The following is a 5,861-nucleotide window of genomic DNA, read 5'->3' as shown; positions in this document are numbered from 1 at the left end:
TGATCAGAGCCCTATGGACCCTATTTGGGATGCAGCCAGAAGTGTAGGTTCCTCCGAATGTGTGTTGCCATATTATTTACACTGCATGTATTCATTGGTAACCTGTGTGGGGTGAATAAGACATCTGTCTGTCTGTCCGGCTATCTATTTGTATGCCTGTCTGTCTGCCTGCCTGCCTGTACGCCTGCCTGCCTGTACGCCTGCCTGCCTGTACGCCTGCCTGCCTGTACGCCTGCCTGTCTGTATGTCTGCCTGCCTGTACGCCTGCCTGTGTGTATGCCTGCCTGCCTGTCTGTATCCCTGCCTGTGTCCGTTTCTCCCTGCCTGCCGGTCTGTATGCCTGCCTGCCTCTGTTTCTGCCTGCCTGTACGCCTGCCTGCCTGTACGCCTGCCTGCCTGTACGCCTGCCTGTATGCCTGCCTGTACGCCTGCCTGCCTGTACGCCTGCCTGCCTGTATGCCTGCCTGTCTGTATGCCTGCCTGCCTGTCTCCGTTTCTCCCTGCTTGCCGGTCTGTATGCCTGCCTGACTGACAGTCAGTCAGTCATAGCGGTGCAGTCAGTCAGTACAGTCAATAGACAGACAGACAGACAGACAGACAGACAGACAGACAGACAGACAGACAGACAGACAGACAGACAGACAGACAGACAGACAGACAGACAGACAGACAGACAGACAGACAGACAGACAGACAGACAGACAGACAGACAGACAGACAGACAGACAGACTGTCATACTGGTGCAGTCAGACAGTCAGTCAGTCATTGTGGTGCAGTCAGACAGTCAGTCAGTCATAGCGGTGCAGTCAGTCAGACAGTCAGTCAGTCAGACAGTCAGTCAGTCATAGCGGTGCAGTCAGACAGTCAGTCAGTCATAGCGTTGCAGTCAGTCAGTACTATACATCTAATGTGAGAAGGAAGGAAAGACTGAACTTAATGAGACGTAAATCAGACAGATCATTGTGTGTTCTGGTGAACAAGGCTGCACACCCTCTTCCCTATATAGTGCACTACTTTAGGCCAGGGCCCATAGGGGATCTCATAGGGCTCTGGTCAAAAGTAGTGCACTATATTGGAAATAGCGTGCCATTTGAGACGTATGTCAAGACGGTCACTCTGCTCTATGTCTGACCCGGATATGATATCAACCTTTCATCTAAATCAAATCAAATTATATTTGTCACATGCGCCGAATACAAAAAGGTGTAGACCTTTCTGTGAAATGTTAACCAACAAGTCCTTAACCAACAATGCAGTTCAAGAAATAGAGTTAGGAGAGTATTTACTAAATAAACTTAAGGAAAAGAAGAAAAAAAACACAATAAAATAACAATAACGAGGTTATATACAGGGGGTACCGGTACCGAGTCAATGTGTGGGGGTACAGGTTAGTCCAGGCAATTTGTACATGAAGGTAGGGGTAAAGTTACTATGCATAAACAATAATCAGAGAGTAGCATTAGTGTAAAACCAAAAAGGGGGGTGGGTGTCAATGTAAATAGTCTGGGTGGCCATTTTATTAATTGTTCAGCAGTCTTATGGCTTGGGGGTAGAAGCTGTTAAGGAGTCTTTTGGACCTAGACTTGGCGCTCCGGTACCACTTGCCGTGTGGTAGCAGAGAGAACAGTCTCAGCCTCCAGTATTTATGCTGCAGTAGTTTATGTGTCGGGGGGCTAGGGTCAGTCTGTTACATCTGGAGTATTTCTCTTGTCTTATCCGGTGTCCTGTGTGTATTTAAATATGCTCTCTCTAATTCTCTCTTTCTCTCTTTCTGTCTTTCTCTCGGAGGACCTGAGCCCTAGGACCATGCCTCAGGACTACCTGGTATGATGACTCCTTGCTGTCCCCAGTCCACCTGGCCGTGCTGCTGCTCCAGTTTCAACTGTTCTGCCTGCGGCTATGGAACCCTGACCTGTTCACCGGACGTGCTTGTTGCACCCTCGACAACTACTATGATTATTATTATTTGACCATGCTGGTCATTTATGAACATTTTAACATTTTAACATCTTGACTATGTTCTGTTATAATATCCACCCTGCACAGCCAGAAGAGGACTGGCCACCCCTCATAGCCTGGTTCCTCTCTAGGTTTCTTCCTAGGTTTTTGGCCTTTCTAGGGAGTTTTTCCTAGGGAGTTTTTCCTAGCCACCGTGCGTCTTTCACATGCTTTGCTTGCTGTTTGGGGTTTTAGGCTGGGTTTCTGTACAGCACTTTGAGAATATCAGCTGATGTACGAAGGGCTATATAAAAATACATTTGAACAGTCTATGACCTGGTTTACTGGAGCCTTTGAAAAAGTTTAGGGCTTTCTCTGACACCGCCTGGTATGGATGGCAGGAAGCTTGACCCCAGTGATGTACTGGGCTGTACGCATTACATCACCAACAAACTATCATGGTCCAAACACACCAAGACAGTCGTGAAGAGGGCACGACAACGCCCCCCCCCCCCCCCCCCCCCCCCCTCAGGAGACTGAACGGATTTGGCATTGTTTCCCCAGATCCTCAAAAAGTTCTCCAGTTTTAATTTAGTAACAATGTATGCTGTAAGCAACAAATATACTAGGCTCACTCACAAGCAGGTAAAATAGACCCACGAGGCATATTATCCATGCTGACTTCAAGACAAGCGAGGTGATTACGTTAGTGATATTTAATCTGATTAAATGCACATTTCACCTCTCTGCTCTGACTCAATTACAAAATGTGCAGACTCTGACCTGCGCTGTATCGTCATGACTTACTGAAAGTCCTCTTGTGTCCCTGTAATAATCTTCTGGAGAGAGCTGTAATAATAACGTACAGTAGTAGCTAAAATAAGAACTGTTGTGACTAACTACAGTGGGGGAAAAAAGTATTTGATCCCCTGCTGATTTTGTACGTTTGCCCACTTACAAAGAAATGATCAGTCTATAATTTTAATAGTAGGTTTATTTGAACAGTGAGAGACAGAATAACAACAAAAAAATCCAGAAAAACGCACGTCAAAAATGTTATAAAATGATTTGCATTTTAATGAGGGAAATAAGTATTTGACCTGTCTGCAAAACATGACTTAGTACTTGGTGGCAAATCCCTTGTTGGCAATCACAGAGGTCAGACGTTTCTTGTAGTTGCCCACCAGGTTTGCACACATCTCAGGAGGGATTTTGTCCCACTCCTCTTTGCAGATCTTCTCCAAAGTCATTAAGGTTTCAAGGCTGACGTTTGGCAACTCGAACCTTCAGCTCCCTCCACAGATTTTCTATGGGACTAAGGTCTGGAGACTGGCTAGGCCACTCCAGGACCATAATGTGCTTCTTCTTGAGCCACTCCTTTGTTGCCTTGGTCGTGTTTTTTGGGTCATTGTCATGCTGGAATACCCATCCACGACCCATTTTCAATGCCCTGGCTGAGGGAAGGAGGTTCTCACCCAAGATTTGATGGTACATGGCCCTGTCCATCGTCCCTTTGATGCGGTGAAGTTGTCCTGTCCCCTTAGCAGAAAAACACCCCCAAAGCATAATGTTTCCACCTCCATGTTTGACGGTAGAGATGGTGTTCTTGGGGTCATAGGCAGCATTCCTCCTCCTCCAAACACGGCGAGTTGAGTTGATGTCAAAGAACTACATTTTGGTCTCATCTGACCACAACACTTTCACCAGTTGTCCTCTGAGTCATTCAGATGTTCATTGGCAAACTTCAGACGGGCATGCATATGTATTCTTGAGCAGGGGGACCTTGCGGGCGCTGCAGGATTTCAGTCCTTCACGGTGTAGTGTGTTACCAATGGGTTTTCTTGGTGACTATGGTCCCAGCTGCCTTGAGATCATTGACAAGATCCTCCCGTGTAGTTCTGGGCTGATTCCTCACCATTCTCATGATCATTGCAACTCCACGAGGTGAGATCTTGCATGGAGCTCCAGGCCGAGGGAGATTGACAGTTCTTTTGTGTTTCTTACATTTGCGAATAATCGCACCAAATGTTGTCACCTTCTCACCGAGCTGCTTGGCAATGGTCTTGTAGCCCATTCCAGCCTTGTCCCTGACATCCTTGGAAAGCTCTTTGGTCTTGGCTATGGTGGAGAGTTTGGAATCTGATTGATTGCTTCTGTGGACAGATGTCTTTTTTACAGGTAACAAGCTGCAGTTAGGAGCACTCCCTTTAAGAGTGTGCTCCTAATCTCAGCTTGTGACCTGTATAAAAGACACCTGGGAGCCAGAAATCTTTCTGATTGAGAGGAGGTCAAATACTTCTTTCCCTCATTAAAATGCAAATCAATTCATAACATTTTTGACATGCGTTTTCCTGGATATTTTAGTTGTTATTCTGTCTCTCACTGTTCAAATAAACCTACCATTGAAATTATAGACTGATCCTTTCTTTGTCAGTGGACAAACGTACAAAATCAGCAGGGGATCAAATACTTTTTTCCCCCACTAGGTGTGTGGAATCCTGACAAAAATATTCCCTTTCCCACCTTTCAATGTCTATTTCCAAATCAAATTCATCCCCAATGCTTGGACTTGGTTTTCACCCATTGCTCTTTTTGAATAACAGTACTTCTGTCTGACTCAGAGTGATGTGAAACATAGGTATTGCATAGATGTAAGTGGATTCCATGCTGTGTTTGAATAAACATGGATTGCTACACTGCTCATACAGAGAATCCATAGTAATGTGTGTGGAGGATATCCCAGAAACCTCTGGGGGGGTTCTAGTTCCTGGTGTAAATTCAGACCAGCTGCTGTGTGTGTGTGTGTGTGTGTGCATGTACGCCACTGTTCAACAGTTTGGGGTCACTTAGAAATGTCCTTGTTTTTCAACAACAACAAAAATGTATCCATTAAAATAACATCAGATTGATCAGAAATACAGAGTAGACATTGTTAATGTTGTAAATGACTATTGTAGCTGGAAACGGCTAATTTTGAATGGAATATCTACATAGGTGTACAGAGGCCCATTATCAGCAACCATCACTCCTGTGTTCCAATGGCACGTTGTGTTAGCCTAATCCAAGTTTATCATTTTAAAAGTCGAATTGATCATTAGAAAACCCTTTTTGCAATTACTGCTATGAATTATATGTACTTTAAATAAATAATTAGGGGCGTGGATCAGAAAACCATTCAGTATCTGATGTGACCACCATTTACCTCATGCAGTGTAACACATCTCCTTCACATAGAGTTGATCAGGCTGTTGATTTTGGCCTGTGGAATGTTGGTCCCACTCCTCTTCAATGGCTGTGCGAAGTTGCTGGATATTGGCGGGAACTGGAACACGCTGTCGTACACGTTAATCCATGGCATCCCCAACATGCTCAATGGGTGACATGGCTGTAGAGTATGCAGGTCGCGGAAGAACTGGGACATTTTCAGCTTCCAGGTATTGTGTACAGATCCTTGCATTCATGGGGTTGTGCATTATCATAGTTAAACATGAGGGGATACTTTTGTATATACAGTATAGTGAATGTACAGCAGTATAACAGTGATAAGAATCCAGTGTATAAATACAGTCTGATGGTCTGGAGATAGAAGCTGTTTATCTGTCTGATTGGCGTGGAGATAGAAGCTGTTTATCAGTCTGATGGTGTGGAGATAGAAGCTGTTTATCAGTCTGATGGTCTGGAGATAGAAGCTGTTTATCAGTCTGATAACCAGAGAGGAAAAATAACTTTAGACCATCTTTACTCTACACACAGAGACGCGTACAAAGCTCTCCAACACCCTCAGTTTGGAACATCGTACCATAATTCTATACTCTGGATTTCTGCTTACAAGCAAAAATTAAAGCAGGAAGCACCAGTGACACGATCAATAAAAAAGTGGTCAGGTGAAGCAGATGCTAAACTACAGGACTGTTTTGCTAGC

The sequence above is a fragment of the Salmo salar genome, chromosome 19, assembly GCF_965601325.2.
Source record: "Salmo salar chromosome 19, fSalSal1, whole genome shotgun sequence".
In the NCBI taxonomy this organism is placed as follows: domain Eukaryota; kingdom Metazoa; phylum Chordata; class Actinopteri; order Salmoniformes; family Salmonidae; genus Salmo; species Salmo salar.
The sequence above is the reverse complement of the archived record's forward strand: the minus strand, read 5'-3'. Positions refer to the sequence as shown.